At 44.4% G+C, this 16,855-nt stretch overlaps 1 pseudogene; it reads right to left on the bottom strand.

Moving 5' to 3' along the window:
* Window positions 1–16,855, bottom strand: part of LOC124033952 — a 243,101-nt pseudogene that overhangs the window by 166,248 nt on the left and 59,998 nt on the right.

Raw genomic sequence — 16,855 nt, 5'->3', positions numbered from 1 at the left:
CCCCACTACTTTCATTGGACCAGTAGAAGACTAATGCCTACATTGATAAAACAATGTATAATAAGAATTCAACTTTATTTTTAAGCAGGGATGTCCCATTGAGACCAATATCTCTTTTGGGTAAATCCATTTGAATTCAATTACTTTTTGAGAGCACCTCTTTTGATTTGAACAAACTTTCCATACATGTTTGCCCATTGTAGAAGTAATCAGAAAGTTACTTTTTGGACCTGGATTCAAAAACACTCAAGAGATAAAAGTGCTCAAAGTTGACCTATTTTGCATAACCCACCATACCGGAAGACATCCATGTCTTCATGACTGGAAAAGGTCAACGGTGGCGATTTATATTATTTAAAAGCTTACAAATAGGGCTGTCCAAACAATCTTTTTTATGTCATTTTTTTTCATTTAAAAGTAAATTATCTAAAAACGAGCAAACTTTTTTTTTTGTGACATATGTGTCAGGATTTGGCCAGGGTTGTTCCGGTTTTTGGTCACTAGATGTCCCCATTGTGCTTTTTGACCTTTTGTTTTCCCTTGATCCCCATTATTATTTGCACCTGTGCCTCGTTTCCCCTGATTGTATTTAAACCCTTACTTTTCCTCAGTTATTTGCTCTGTGTTTGTATGTTAGCACCCAGCCCTAGTATTCTGTGTACTCTTGTTAATCCCGGTGGACTCTCTTGTGGAATTCTGTTTTTTGTTCTTGTTTATTTATTTTTGAGTATCTTTTGAGGCTTTTTATGCTATACCTACCACCTTGTGGATTTACCTTTTTGTCTTGGAGGATTACCTTTGTTCTCGTGGAATTCCTTTTGAGGTTGTGGAGTTACATGTTTTCCTGAAGGACTTCACTTTTTTTACTTCATTAAATACACTGTCTCAAGTACTGCTGTGTCTGCCTCATCTTCTGGGTTCTGCCGACTATTCGTGGCTCAGTTGGTTAAGTGACTGTTTCTCACTCCGGAGACCCGGGTTTGTAACCGGGTCCTGACAATATGCTGTAGCTTAAAACCTATTTGACATAGTTTGAGGTTTTTGTGTTGTGCCCGCTATCGGTTGAGACACAACATGCTTTTGAATACAGGGTGGGTGTCATGTTTTGGCTAATAAATGTACAAAAAGTATACCCACACTGTATTCAAGAGCATGTTGTGTCTCAACCGATGGCGGACACGACACAAAAATGTCAGAAGATGAAAAATCTAAGTTGATATTTTTAGATATTTTTCAAGACAATAGTTTGACAACCCTGTTGATAAGCTTTTGAATGGTATCAAACTCAACCATTTATATTTCCCAGTGTTGAAAAATGGGTCAACTTTGAGAACATTTATCTCCTGAAGTTTTGGGTATTCAGGTCCAAAAAGTTAATTTCCGACCACTTTATGGGCAAACGTATGGATTATTTATTTTTATCAAAAGGGATGCTGTCAAAAAGAGATTTAAAATAAGCAGCAAATAAGGAGTTAGTGACAGAATTACATATATCAAAGGAGGGCGCACAAGAAACGCAAAATAACAAAAACACAACTAGAATTAAGCAGATATTAAGCAGAACTGGCTTCAAATGCAATTTGAAACCTTTAAAATACTTTTAGCGTTTGCTTTAAACTGCCCCGAGTGTCAGACTTATATTTGTGCAGCTATTCTGTTGGTTCCATTGCAACAGGCATGTCAGTCAATCCCAGCTCAAGTATTTGAAATAATTTCAAATAGTATTTGAACCCGGGTCTGGTAATAAGAGAGGAATGGGGAGCGATATGCATGTCCCCATAAATTTGTGAGATACACACACCCCACTGCCTTATTTTTTCTATTACGAAACAAGGGTTGATAGAAGCTTCCATTAGAGGAAAAAGTCTATACATCAACGCCCACAGATCATTCACACTGTGTGTGTTCTCCACCAGGCGAAAGGATGGAACACAGCCAGGATAATGGATGGCCAGAGCTGGCTTAAAACAAAGGTTTTATACCAAAGGGAAATGAGAGAAAGGATGTTAACAAGTGTAATCTAAGCTCTCATCACTTGAACTTCTTTAAAAACCCTTTGAGTCTAGGATTAAACAGTTCTATCCTTTAAAAAGAAAAATGAGTGTAAAAAACCCTCCAAAGTTAACCCATAATTTGGTACATCAAACATTTCTTTCTGACTCAACTCCTTTGCACGTTCCTGAGTAAATATAGGCAAGCATACACACACACACACACACACACACACGCACGCACGCACACACGCACGCACACACACGCACACGCATGCACGCACGCACACACACACGCACACACGCACACACACACACACACACACGCGCACACGCACAGGCACACGCAAACACACACACACGCACGGACACACGCAAACACACACACACACACACACTCACTGTCTGCTGCAGGTCGGGGATGAGGACGCGGACAACCAGGGAGTGAATGTGTATGTCATCCATGCGTCTTGGGGTCGGCTCAGCGGTGGCTCTTATGGTCTCGTAGATGGTCTCCTCACGGGAGCTGTCAGAGGCGGAGTCCACGGAGTAGTCAGAACAACTCTGGGCCATCTCGTCCTCACTGGACGTGGGACTCCGGGGCATAGTCAGTAGGCCAGACGAATTCAGCTTTGGAGGAGCAGAAAACTATGAGTAAACAACTTAGAAAAAACAACTTTGAGACGAATCCTACATTTTAACTTAGTCTCTCTCCCATTGACATCAATACATGACTAAGTGAAAATATAATGCTCTATATACAGTGGTTGTTCCTTTAAAAGTTGTGAGCTTGCACTTAGAGGTACCCAGCGCCACGGCTTCATTGCTCCAGACAACCACAAGGAGGAGTTAGAGCACTCATTATGCATTTGGGTCCCAAGGTTTTTATATGACCAATCATCGAGTGGTTCCAATTACGACATTTGCCTCGAGCCACCCTTGCCTTGTGGCGTTCTTCAACAAAGATGGCTGACAAATATATTTTGTGCATATTTTTTTGTTGTCATAAAGTTCATTTACGAAAATCGCTATTTAGCAAGTTATCTGACTGGCTAACATTAGCCAGCTAGCTAGTGTTAGGCGAATTCATTTGTAATTCGTGTTGTTTAATGTTTTAGGGACTCCTAATAAAACAAGCAAACCAGGCTGTCGTCTTGTGAAACAGTGGATGTAAAGCATCTAGCTAGCTAAAGCATTTACTGCAAATTGAATGTACAATTGTGTAAGCTTGCCTTGCAATGCAGCTGAAGTAACATAGCTAGCTAACTATTTACTTGCATATTGTGTAGTGGAGGATAAAAATAACTGTATGCCTATGGATGTGTAGCTACAGTATGTAGCCGATCTGTGTATGGACCCTAAAACGTTAGGTTCTGAACTAATATTCATACCAATCTATGAACCTGAGCTATCATAGCTGTTGTATCAACTTCAAGTCTGAATGGCATGAATGAAGCCTATGGTTAGAGTAGAATATAATAACTTTATTGTGCCAAGGATGCAAGTCCTATACACATGTACTGTAGTTATTACCACGCATGAGATTCCCACATTGTAGCCTGTACATTGAATATATTCACTGATCATGTACTCTTCCTTGGCAAATAAAGGTGCAGTTCAGGTATGAATCTCTTGAGACATTCTCATTCAGTGATATCAAACGTTGTGTCTGCATGTATGTATTACAATTATACACTTCAACAGTGTTTACTAATCCTGCTCCTGGGACATCAATGATTACACATTGTAACTATGCAATAGACTATAAACACGATTGATTTGTAAGTCATACATACAGAAAAAAAAACTATGCATATCTGAGGTCACAGGATAGTATTTCAATGAGATACTTTATTTCAACCAGTGGAGAATGTGAAACGCTTTATTGAAAGAAGTTCATTATCCAGGTGTTATAAATTCATTATAATTATGATAATTGTAATATTATAAATACAAGTTAATCTGTACTTCAATGCACATATGACGTGCATTATGAAACGAGGAAGAAAGATGAGGTGGGGAGAGAGGTGTAGAAGACAGAGAGGGAAAGAGGTAAGAACAGCGGCAGACAGCATATGATTCATGAATTACAGTGCTACCCTAATATTCTCTCAATTCATCACAATTGCGGTGTCTCCTAACAAGCCTTGGGCCCCCAGTTGGCCCGAAGGTTATCTTAAGGGCGGGTGAGGTGGCGATGACAAGATTGACTTCCTCTCTCAAAACATACCTGCAGATGAGAGAGCATGATTAAGCCTTGTTTTTTTTACTCTAACACAGTCAGTCATCTTAAATCAGGCGTTGAATTGCAAAACTGACCTTGGATCATTGACTCTGGTACTACTACATCTCTGGCTGTATTTCAATGTAAAGCATCTCTTTAATAATACTTCCTGTTGACCCGTTCATGCTGTGCCCTCTGTGTCGGCCAGTTCAGATGCGGGAGGGGTTCACCAAAACCGCTGATATAACCTAGAGGATTTAGGGAGAAGGGGGAGAGGGATGAAGTGAAGAAGAGAGACTGTTGTTGTGTGTGTGTGTGTGTGTGTGTGTGTGTGTGTGTGTGTGTGTGTGTGTGTGTGTGTGTGTGTGTGTGTGTGTGTGTGTGTGTGTGTGTGTGTGTGTGTGTGTGTGTGTGTGTGTGTGTGTGTGTGTGTGTGTGTGTGTGTGTGTGTGGTCTCACCTGGTGTCCACACTAAGTGGCTACAGAGTACTTTATGCTGTGCCCTCTGTGTCAGCCAGTTCAGATGCTGGAGGGGTTCACCAAAACAGCTGATATAACCTAGAGGATTTAGGGAGAAGGGGGAGAGGGATGAAGTGAAGAAGAGAGACTGTTATTGTGTGTGTGTGTGGTCTCTCCTGGTGTCCACACTAAGTGGCTATAGAGTACTTTATGCTGAAAAACAGACACACGAGGACATCCAATAGAAGATAATGTCAATAGAAGATACTGTATGTGACACAGACACCTATCGGAGTGTACCTGAAACATTTAAAAATAGAGGGCTATGTGTCTCACCACCAAATCATGACTCGGCAGAAACAGATAGTCCAGTGAAAATGACTGTGTTCATGTGGTGTAAATCTGAAAATTAGCAGCTGACATCTTAAGGGTTTTTTAATTAATGCATGCGAGAAAGGTTCCATGTACAACAAGACAGGCAGAGAGGAAGAGAGAAAAAGAACACAGAACAGTTTAATTACCTCTGGTTATGGACACTTTTGCCAGGAATAAAGCCTCCACAGCCTGTTTCTCGGACAGTGAACATCTGGCAATATCTACATTGTTGACCCCTTGATCAGCTCGCTCTTTGAAATTAAAGAAAACAGCTTATTCTTTATGGATATGAAAGCAATAACTGAGATATGACCATTCAATCAAAAGCAGCAGATGTCATTTTTAGGTTACATCAATACAGCCCAGTGCTGCTTACCTGAGATGCCATCTTCGTAGGTGTCCGCTTTGACTTCCTTTGTGTCGGAAGAAAGTTGCTTTCAGAACAATAATTTTTGATTGAAAATAAAAAAAGGTTTTGCTCTCGACAAAAAGACACCAATGTACCTCCATGGCATTATAACAATTTGCCTGTGGTCCTTCTGTAGCTCAGTTGGTAGAGCATGGCGCTTGTAACGCCAGGGTAGTGGGTTCGATCCCCGGGACCACCCATACGTGGAATGTCTGCACACATGACTGTAAGTCGCTTTGGATAAAAGCATCTGCTAAATGGCATATATTATTATATTATTATATATTATAACTACACCTTCATACAAACGTGCTACTTCAACAAGAATACTTGACGCACACCCGAAGATGCTGCCATATCCTGCCAGCACGCCCACAAGCGAGCCACTCAGGAGCAGAATGATGACGTGTGGAAGAGGGAAAGGAATGAGATGGGAACAGCTATTTGTTACAAGTTGGGGAGGAGGGCTAATAGCTGAACAATAGACTATTCAACCTTTACTAAAGAATAGTCTAATAGCTGAGCTAGGTGTGAAACCCCCCCTATCACAGACCAGATTTGCCCTAACGACCAGGGGTAGCTTGCTACTCAATGTAATAAAGCAATGACTTCTCAAATAAGTTACCTTACACGTTATGTTGGCTGTCCTTACGAACGACATAGCATATCATTACAGCAGTATGTTAGCTAGCTAACTAACTAGCTAGCTAACTAATGTTTGTAGTTATACATCAAACTTGCCAGTATATTAACTATAGGCTATCTAACTACCCAATGTTTAATGACTTGATTATTCTCGTCATTCTTAGCTTAGCTAAATGGTGTAGTCTGTGCTTTCTCAATGGACATTCGGATGCTTTCGTAAATTCGCTCTGGCTATCTATAAGCCAGACAAGAGAACGAGTCAAAAATTCACCCAAGGCTGACAAACGGCTTAAGGACGTTGGTTAACTGGAACACTAGCGTGAGCCCATAGCAAATTGATGGAATCGAAGGTTCGCAGAGTCTATTTTGACTGGAGTGATGCTTAGAATTCCATAAAAAAAATGTATCCCTTTTTATTTTACCACGACAATCTGTTCGCCGGACAAAATTGGGAAAAAACAACTTGTGTAGAAAGTAAACATCCGCACCTCGATGGTGTCAACTGTGCTTATGTCTGTGTAATGAAAAAGTCGGGAAGAAAAATACAACTTCTGACTATTTATGGTCTAGCGACTGATGACAAATGAGCTCGCTGCCAAGACTTACATACAAAGAGGAGATTCTCCTGATTAAAATGGTGCCCGTGTAACAGTTTTGCTTCCGTTCCTCTCCTCGCCCCTACCTTGTCACGGTTCATGAATCCATTGCCTCCCTCTCTCTCTCTCTCTCTCTCTCTCTCTCTCTCTCTCTCTCTCTCTCTCTCTCTCTCTCTCTCTCTCTCTCTCTCTCTCTCTCTCTCTCTCTCTCTCTCTCTCTCTCTCCCGTGTTTGTGTGGGCGTGGTTCCCAATCTCGGCCTGATTGTCTGCGCCAGCTGGAACCACTTATCTTCCCTTTATATGTTCTGTAACCAGTGTTTCTTGTTGTCAGATCGTTGTTACTTCCCTGAGGTTGTGTCGTGTGTCTGTGCTCTTCTCTCGCCGCCCTTGTGTGGATTATCTGAGAATGGATCAACAAGAGGAGAACATCTCCAGCACAGGTCGGGCAGTACAAGCCCTTGCGACGCAGGTATCCCAGCTGATCCAACAATTACAACATCTGAGGGGTTCCGCTGCGCCACCTACACCGGCAGTTCAACCCGCCCCGCCAGAGCCGGATTCCCAGCTAGAGCCACGGCTACCGACACCAGAGGGTTATTCAGGTGATCCTGACTATTGCAGAGCCTTTCTTACGAGATGTTCCATGCGTTTCTCGTTGCAGCCACGGACCTTCAACCGTGAACAGTCTAAGGTAGCATTCGTACTCACACTGCTATCAGGCAAAGCGGCTCTTTGGGGAACGGCGGTGTGGGCGAACCAGGACCCATGCTGCACCTCTTTCCAGACACTCTCCGAGGAGATGAGAAGGGTCTTCGATCGGGCCGTGGCGGGTAGGGAGGCGGCCAGACTACTCGCTGACCTTCGCCAAGGAGACCGTTCAGTATCGGAATACTCCATCCAATTCCGCACTCTGGCCGCAGAGTGTCAGTGGAACGAGGAGGCGCAGTGGGACATGTTCCTGCATGGGCTGGAGGACCGGATCCAGAAGGAGATTTATGTTCTGGACCTTCCCAGGAGTTTAAATGGACTAGTGGAACTAGCCTTGAGGGTCGACGCTCGTCTGAGTCGTATTGGCCGCCGAGCATGCCCTAACAGACCGTATAACGACACGGAGGGCGGGCATGCCAGCGGCGGGAACACGGCCAGTTCAGCCTCCGCTCACGAACCCATGCAGTTGGGGAGAGCTCGCCTCTCCCGGGAAGAGAGGGAGAGGCGGAGATCCCAAGGACTCTGTCTCTACTGTGGTAGAGCGGGCCACTTTATCCACTCCTGCCCGGTAAAAGATCAGGCCCGGTAGTAAACATGAGGCTACTATCGGGTGGTGTCACCACAGAGAAGACCTCATCATCTACTCTCCTCCTGGTAAGACTAAGATGGGCCACCCACACGCACGAAACCCAAGCCTCTGGAGCAGAGGGTCATTTTATGGACTTCAAGCTCGCTCACAAACTCCAGATTCCTATCACCTCACTCACGCACAAGATATCCGTCAACGCTCTCAATGGTCAAGAACTCCCCAACATTTCTCACACCACTGAACCTATCACACTCATCACTTCTGGCAATCACACTGAGACACTATCATTTCTACTCATGGACTCACCCCTTGCACCATTAGTTCTCGGCCACCCTTGGCTCACCCAACACAACCCCAGAGTTGACTGGGGTCATAACTCTATATCCATGTGGAGTAACAAGTGTCGTGAGTCCTGTTTAGTGTCTGCCTGTTCGTCTGTGTCTAATTCTGTGTTTGTAGAGGAGGCAGTGGATTTGTCTAACGTGCCCGTTGAATACCTCGACCTGAAGGAGGTGTTCAGTAAGTCCCGTGCTGCTTCTCTTCCTCCGCATCGTCCCTATGACTGTGCAATAGAATTATTGCCAGGTGAGTCTCCGCCTAAAGGCAAGTTATATTCACTCTCTGTTCCTGAGAGGGAGGCTATGGAGAGATACATCTCTGATTCTCTGGCATCTGGATTCATTCGTCCTTCCTCTTCTCCAGCGGGGGCGGGGTTCTTCTTTGTGGGGAAGAAGGACGGATCTCTGCGCCCTTGCGTTGATTACCGTGGGTTGAATAACATCACAGTGAAGAATACCTATCCCTTACCGTTGATGTCCTCAGGTTACAGGGAGCATCTGTGTTCACATTTAACATTTACATTTAAGTCATTTAGCAGACGCTCTTATCCAGAGCGACTTACAAATTGGTGCATTCACCTTATGACATCCAGTGGGACAGTCACTTAACAATAGTGCATCTAAAACTTAGGGGGGGTGGGGTGAGAGGGATTACTTAACCTATCCTAGGTATTCACTAAGTTGGATTTACGTAATGCATATCATTTGGTTCGCATAAGCGGGGGGGGGGGGGGGGCGAATGGAAGACCGCGTTTAACACCCCCAAAGGGCACTTCGAATATTTGGTCATGACTTTTGGGCTATCCAACTCCCCAGCGGTTTTCCAGGCACTCGTCAATGACGTGCTGAGAGATATGATTGATCAGTTCATATATGTTTACCTGGATGACATACTGATTTTTTCTTCTTCTCTCCAGGAACACGTTCAGCACGTCAGACGAGTGCTTCAGATGTTGTTGGAGAATGGACTTTTTGTCAAGGCGGAGAAATGCATTTTTCATGCACAATCCGTTCCATTCCTAGGTTACATCGTCTCGACTGAAGGTATTCGCATGGATCCTGACAAGGTTAAGGCTGTGGTGGATTGGCCAAGCCCAGATTCCCGTAAGGCCCTACAGAGGTTTCTGGGATTCGCCAATTTCTACCGGCGTTTCGTTCGCAACTTTAGTCAGATAGTCGCTCCTCTTACCGCCTTAACCTCCCCCAGAGTGACGTTCAGGTAGTCCGATACAGCCGAGGCTGCATTCGCCAAACTCAAGAGCCGCTTTGTTTCGGCTCCCATCCTCATAGCTCCCGATCCCTCGCGTCAGTTCGTAGTAGAGGTGGACGCTTCAGAGGTGGGGGTAGGTGCGGTACTTTCCCAACGTTCCTCTTCTGACGACAAGATGCACCCTTGTGCGTTCCTTTCCCATCGGTTATCACCTGCGGAACGCAACTACGACATTGGCAACAGAGAGTTGTTGGCAGTGAAGTTAGCACTGGAGGAGTGGCGCCATTGGTTAGAGGGTTCGGGGGTACCTTTTATAGTTTGGACCGATCACAAAAATTTGGAATATATCAGAACCGCCAAGCGACTCAACTCCAGGCAGGTGCGGTGGGCACTCTTTTTCGGACGTTTTGACTTCTCTCTCTCGTATCGCCCGTGTTCCAAGAATGTCAAACCCGATTCCCTTTCTCGCATTTTTGACCATTCCGAACGCCCATCCACTCCCGAGTGCATCCTACCCGGGACCCTAGTGGTATCCACACTCACATGGGAGGTTGAATCGAGGGTCAAAACGGCCTTAGAAGGGGTAACGCCTCCGCCCGGTTGCCCGCCTAATCGGTTGTTTGTGCCGGAGGGGTGTCGGTCCGATGTTATTCGGTGGGGGCATTGCTCCAACGTAGCGTGTCATCCAGGAGTCAGCCGCACTAGCTTTTTGGTTAAGCAACGCTTTTGGTGGCCACTGATGGCTCGTGACATTCACAGTTTTGTCTTGGCTTGCTCGGTTTGTGCCACTGGGAAGACTTCTAATCGACCCCCAGATGGGTTACTCCAACCACTGTCGGTCCCTTCGAGACTCTGGTCCCACATCGCGCTAGATTTTGTTACCGCCCTCCCGCCCTCCCAGGGCAAGACGGTGGTGTTGACCGTGGTGGACCGGTTCTCGAAGGCGGCTCATTTTATTCCCTTGCCTAAATTACCATCTGCCAAGGAGACAGCGGTAGCTGTCGTGGATCACGTCTTTCGCTTACATGGCCTGCCGATGGACGTAGTTTCTGACAGGGGGCCCCAATTTGTGTCCAAGTTTTGGCAAGAGTTTTGTAGGTTACTGGGAGCGAGTGTCAGCCTGTCTTCAGGGTTTCATCCCCAGAGCAACGGTCAAACGGAGAGGGCCAACCAAGATTTGGAGAGAGTGTTGTGATGTTTGGTTTCTAAGAATCCCTCTTCCTGGAGTCAACAACTCTCTATGGTTGAGTACGCTCACAATTCGTTGCCAGTGGCAGCTACGGGTCTCTCTCCGTTTGAGTGTAGTTTAGGTTACCAGCCACCTATCTTTCCCAGTACGGAGTCCGAGGTCACTGTTCCTTCCGCTCACGCTTTCATCCAGAGGTGCCGTCACGCATGGAGCAGAGCCCGTGAGACTCTTCTCCGGGTGGGGGCGCGCACCAAGGCTAAGGCCGATCGCCACCGGTCGAAGCCTCCGGTATACGTCGTTGGCCAAAGAGTGTGGCTTTCTACTAAGAACATTCCACTCCGATCCGTTTCGAACAAGCTTGCCCCCAAATTTATCGGCCCGTTCAAAGTCACCAGGATCATTAGTCCGGTGGCGGTCCGGCTCAAGCTTCCTCCGGCGTATAGGAGAATTCATCCTACCTTTCATGTGTCTAAAATAAAATCTGTGTTTCAGGCACGCATTAACCCGCCGGTCCCGGTTCCCCCGCCGCCACGACTTGTTGATGGGGAACCCACCTTTTCTGTCAATCGTATTTTGGACTCTAGAAGGTGGGGACGCGGATTCCAGTACCTGGTGGACTGGGAGAGTTACGGCCCGGAGGAGAGAAGTTGGGTACCTGCTAGGGACATTCTGGATCACTCCCTTATCGATGATTTCAATCGACAGGTAAATTCGCCTGGGAACGCCAAGAGGCGTTCCTAGGGGGGGGGTATTGTCACGGTTCATGAATCCACTGCCTCCCTCTCTCTCTCTTTCTCTCTCTCTCTCTCTCTCTCTCTCTCTCTCTCTCTCTCTCTCTCTCTCTCTCTCTCTCTCTCTCTCTCTCTCTCTCTCTCTCTCTCTCTCTCTCCCGTGTTTGTGTGGGCGTGGTTCCCAATCTCGGCCTGATTGTCTGCGCCAGCTGGAACCACTTATCTTCCCTTTATATGTTCGGTAACCAGTGTTTCTTGTTGTCAGATCGTTGTTACTTCCCTGAGGTTGTGTCGTGTGTCTGTGCTCTTCTCTCGCCGCCCTTGTGTGGATTATCTGCTGTGCTCCTTCCTACCCATCCGGACACACTCCCCTGGATTTCTCAGCACGCTATCATTGGAAGATGCGCCCTAGTCCCTGGGTCGGATTCCGTCTGAGTACAGTCTGTCTGTCCTGTTGCTGTTGTAAACTGTATTCATTAAACCATCGTTGCTTGCATCTTGTATCCGCCTCTGTATTGTCACATACCTGGGCTCGAACCAAGGACCCTCTCTGCACACATAGACAACAGCCACCAGTTACACCCGACTTGAAAAATATATATACAGATTGCGAAATATTTGCCGAAATAGACAGACATGCCTATATTTCCCCCATAGGAAACAATGGGAAGACCGCAGAGTTCCACAATTATTTTTGTTGTTTCCATTTTGTTGTTTCCATTTTAACTATAAAACAACATGAGCAGGTCTCATTGCCAACAATAGCGAAGCAGGCATTGTGACGTTGAACAATAAGCTGGGAATAGAATGTTCGGAAGGCGAGTTGGAGCCACAGTGCTCAATAGAACTAATAGGAGCTGGCAGGGTGAAAAATGCACAAAAATAAGGCCTGTTTTTTCGCGATCACTTCAAAACGACGGCCTTATCAGCTCTGCTAGGGCGAGTAAAATGGTCAGAGTGGTCTCATTTGTATCTGGAAGTAGCTAGCCAACGTTAGCTTGGGTGCTTGACTGCCGTTGTAAGGCCAAAACGCTCAAATCAACCCTACTCCTCGGCCCGAACGTCTAGTGTGCGCTCCGAGAGCAAAACGGTCTGAATATACAAATTGACAATTTTTCTCTGAATGGAAACACCATAATATTAATCAAATTAATTAAGCTAAATTTCTTAAAATCAATCTCATATACTATGTTATTAAAAAAAGGTTTTAAATTCTCTGGTAATGCCAATATGGAATAATATCAAATGCTTCTCAAAGATGTGCTCTGGTGGTAAAACGAGCAATAACTTGCAGTAACAGAAGAAATGGCTGAGAATTAAATGACATGCCACAGAATGCTGCAGCAGCACGCAGGGTGTGCCGCAGTATGACACAACTTTTAAAAGGAGGAATCACTGTAGCTATACAGTCATGTTCATGATGTGCTTATAAATGTGCAATGTATGTATGTACTTAATATACTGAGAATATAGGTTATACTGTAGAGTGTAGACTGTGCTGATTGTACTTTTCTCTCAATTTAAAGTGGTCTCGTACAAATATTATTCAGCCAATCAAGATTCAGGGAGTTCTCTCAATTTTAGGCTACTGGGCAGATTGTACAATTCTCTCAGGTTAAAATGGCCTACTAACAAAAATTACTTGACATACCTACTGTTGGATTCTAAACTTTGAACATTGAGATATTAAAGACATCATATATCAGACGCATAGTATATAAAGGAGTGAGATCTGTAGAAAGACAGTGGCTGTGGAATGTGCTGGGTGGACAGGAAGAGATCAGGCGAAGGAGGGGTTGAGGTCAGGAGGTCAGGTCAAATCCCCTGCAGGGAGGGATAAGGGTTTATTATCCTGTTACCCTTTTCCTGTGGAAACATAAGATGTAAGGATTGGAGAGAAGGAGGAGTGTCTAAAGTGGGGTATATACAGTGGGGCAAAAAAGTATTTAGTCAGCCACCAATTGTGCAAGTTCTCCCAGTTAAAAAGATGAGAGAGGCCTGTAATTTTCATCATAGTTTGACAGACAAAATCAGAAAAAGAAATCCAGAAAATCACATTGTAGGATTTTTTATGAATTTATTTGCAAATTATGGTGGAAAATAAGTATTTGGTCAATAACAAAAGTTTATCTCAAAACTTTGTTATATACCCTTTGTTTGGCAATGACAGAGGTTAAACGTTTTCACAAGGTTTTCACACACTGTTGCTGGTATTTTGGCCCATTCCTCCATGCATATCTCCTCTAGAGCATTGAAATGCTTCTTACGAAGCCACTCCTTCGTTGCCCGGGTGGTGTGTTTGGGATCATTGTCATGCTGAAAGACCCAGTCACGTTCCATCTTCAATGCCTTGCTGATGGAAGGAGGTTTTCACTCAAAAACTCCCGATACATGGCCCCATTCATTCTTTCCTTTACACGGATCAGTAGTCCTGGTCCATTTGCAGAAAAACTTCCCCATGATGTTTCCACGCCCATGCTTCACAGTAGGTATGGTGTTCTTTGGATGCAACTCAGCATTCTTTGTCCTCCAAACACGACGAGTTGAGTTTTTACCAAAAAGTTATATTTTGGTTTCATCTGACCATATGACATCTTCTTCTGGATCATCCAAACGCTCTGTAGCAAACTTCAGATGGGCCTGGACATGTACTGGCTTAAGCAGGGGGACACGTCTGGCACTGCAGGATTTGCGTCCCTGGCGGCGTAGTGTGTTACTGATGGTAGGCTTTGTTACTTTGGTCCCAGCTCTCTGCAGGTCATTCACTAGGTCCTCCCGTGTGGTTCTGGGATTTTGCTCACTGTTCTTGTGATAATTCTGACCCCACGGGGTGAGATCTTGCGTGGAGCCCCAGATCGAGGGAGATTATCAGTGGTCTTGTATGTCTTCCATTTCCGGATAATTGCTCCCACAGTTGATTTCTTCAAACCAAGCTGCTTACCTATTGCAGATGCAGTCTTCCCAGCCTGGTGCAGGTCTACAATTTTGTTTCTGGTGTCCTTTGAACAGCTATTTGGTCTTGGCCATAGTGGAGTTTGGAGTGTGACTGTTTGAGGTTGTGGACAGGTGTCTTCTATACTGATAACACATTCAAACAGGTGCCATTAATACAGGTAACGAGTGGAGGACAGAGGAGCCTCTTAAAGATGAAGTTACAGGTCTGTGAGAGCCAGAAATCTTGCTTGTTGTAGGTGACCAAATACTTATTGTCCACCATAATTTGCAAATAAATTAATTAAAAATCCTACAATGTGATTTTCTGGATTTTTTTTCTCATGTCATAGTTGAAGTGTACCTATGATGAAAATTACAGGCCTCTCTCATCTTTTTAAGTGGGAGAACTTGCACAATTGGTGGCTGACTAAATACTTTTTTGCCCCACTGTATATACTTGTGAGAAATGTTTTTTTTTCTGAATACAGGTGTGTCTACCCTTTGGGAAGAATTACACCTGGTTAAGCTGCTCTAGTGTCCGTGAGTTATTTACTCTGAAAAATAATAACCTAACACTACACAGTGGCTAGTCAACCGTACAGGGCACTATTATTATCTGTGTCGCATAAGGATTGATATGAGGGCCTTAGGCTGTGTTTAGACAGGCAGCCTAATTGTGATATTTTTTTCCACTAATTGGTATTTTGACCAATTACATCAGATCTTTTCACATCAGAACTTTATCAGAGCTTTGGGCTATTTATCTAAACACAGCCTTAGTGACACACTCCTCATCAACCCTCCACATTTCTCTTATGTTTCTCATTTCAGTGAAATAGGAGACAAGTGCTTGGCCTTGATCGAGGAATCTCCTCACTCTCAAAACCAATAAAACCTTGCTGTAACATTGTCTGAAGTTTGTATGGATTTAATCAGACAGGTAAACATAATCTTTCCGTGACATCCAAGACATCCAACATAATGATGACTTCAAATATTTTAATTTGTGTTGATATTGTCCAGATGTGAAATGCTATCAAATAAATTGGTACAATATGGCTTTAGGCACCAGAGTTTGATAGCTGGCATTTTGAGATTACCATTTAGTTTTCAGTATTTGTATTGCACTTCACCAAAGAGAGTTGTGGCTAGATGGAGTAGAGCTATGGACCAAAAGTTGCATGTTCGAGTCGCGTCGGGGACAATTGTAGCATTGTAAACCGTAACGCCCTTCCTTTAAGTCCCCTCTTATCTCGTGATGCAGAAAGGAAGATAATTAATCATACAATTAGAATGTGAAGTGTGGTGGAAACTAGCTTTTGGAGGTGATCTAAAAGATCAGGGTCATTGAGTTCCCCTTGTTGAGTACTTCTTTGGCACTGACGAGAGTTCTAATGTGGTTTTACTGAATTAAATCAGTTTCAAGAGACTGTACTGCGATCAATTACAGCTTTTCTCTGTCCAATTTACCTGATTCCGGATCAGTAGCCTATAACTGTTAGCTATCTCCTTTTCAGGACATGATTCAATATCATATAATATAGCACGGGGTGGCAGGTAGCCTAATGGTTAACAGTATTGGACCAGTAACCGAAAGGTGGCTGGTATGAATCCTTGAGCCAATTTAGGTTAAAAACCTGTCAATGTGCCCTTGAGCAAGGCATTTTACCCTAATTGCTCCTGTAGGTGACTCTTTAACCATGTGTTATTGTGTATGGAGGTAAAGGAGATTTTGATTTTTTATTTACTTCTAACATACACATACTGTTGTACAAGTCTCTTTGGCCAGATCTCAAGCTCGGACAATCCCAGTCTCCTATGGGCCTGAGGTTGTTAAAATAAACCAAGTTATTTCCCTCACTGTGTCCCTGTTACAAATGGTGTTACTATAGTGACCAGATGCTTGTCAATAACACAGCATACAAGAACAAGTGCACACAAGTCAATGTAGGGTAATTATGACTGGGTTATTGAATGATGACTTGCACAACGATGGATCATTACAAGTAGTATAAGCAAACGATGACCAGTACATTAGTCTGGTCCCAGATCTGTTTGTTCTCTCTTGCAAACTCCTTCATGGTCATCTATTCTATGTATAACAATGGTCATTCTGAATTAAGTAAAAACAAACTCAATGGCAGCTTCATTAAATAGTACCTGCCAGTTGAGGACTTGCGAGGCATTTGTTTCTCAAACTAGACTCTCTAATGTACTTGTCCTCTTGCTCAGTTGAGCACCGGGGCCTCCCACTCCTCTTTATATTCTGGTTAGAGCCAGTTTGCGCTGTTCTGTCGCGACTGCCGGACTCGACGTCATTCACACCGAAACAACAAGAACCTGTCTCCGTGTCACGGCCGTCGTTGGAAGGAGACCAAGGTGCAGCATGGTGAGTGTACATTTTATTTTATTTTAGCAATGGGGCCTGGTGATCCGGCTCAGGCATGAGAGCCTGA

The sequence above is a fragment of the Oncorhynchus gorbuscha genome, linkage group LG04 (assembly GCF_021184085.1).
Source record: "Oncorhynchus gorbuscha isolate QuinsamMale2020 ecotype Even-year linkage group LG04, OgorEven_v1.0, whole genome shotgun sequence".
In the NCBI taxonomy this organism is placed as follows: domain Eukaryota; kingdom Metazoa; phylum Chordata; class Actinopteri; order Salmoniformes; family Salmonidae; genus Oncorhynchus; species Oncorhynchus gorbuscha.
The sequence above is the reverse complement of the archived record's forward strand: the minus strand, read 5'-3'. Positions and strand labels throughout refer to the sequence as shown.